Genomic DNA, 213 nt, shown 5'->3' with positions numbered 1-213 from the left:
GAAGGTGCCGGATGAGGCCACCCCCAGCTCCTCAGCACAAGCCAGCAGCCGGCTCTGACGGGACCCACCGTGACCAGGAGTTTAAACCCCCAAAGGGCTCTGGCCTGTGGTACAAGAGATCAGCACCTGATGAAACACGGGTCAGAGACCTCTCCAGAGCACAGGCTGAGCTTCTGCCAACTTGTGCAACTCCACCCGTGCTGGGCATTGATG

This window comes from Pterocles gutturalis, unplaced genomic scaffold, assembly GCF_000699245.1.
Source record: "Pterocles gutturalis isolate BGI_N339 unplaced genomic scaffold, ASM69924v1 scaffold29850, whole genome shotgun sequence".
Taxonomy (NCBI): Eukaryota; Metazoa; Chordata; class Aves; order Pterocliformes; family Pteroclidae; genus Pterocles; species Pterocles gutturalis.
Note: the sequence above shows the minus strand (reverse complement) of the source record.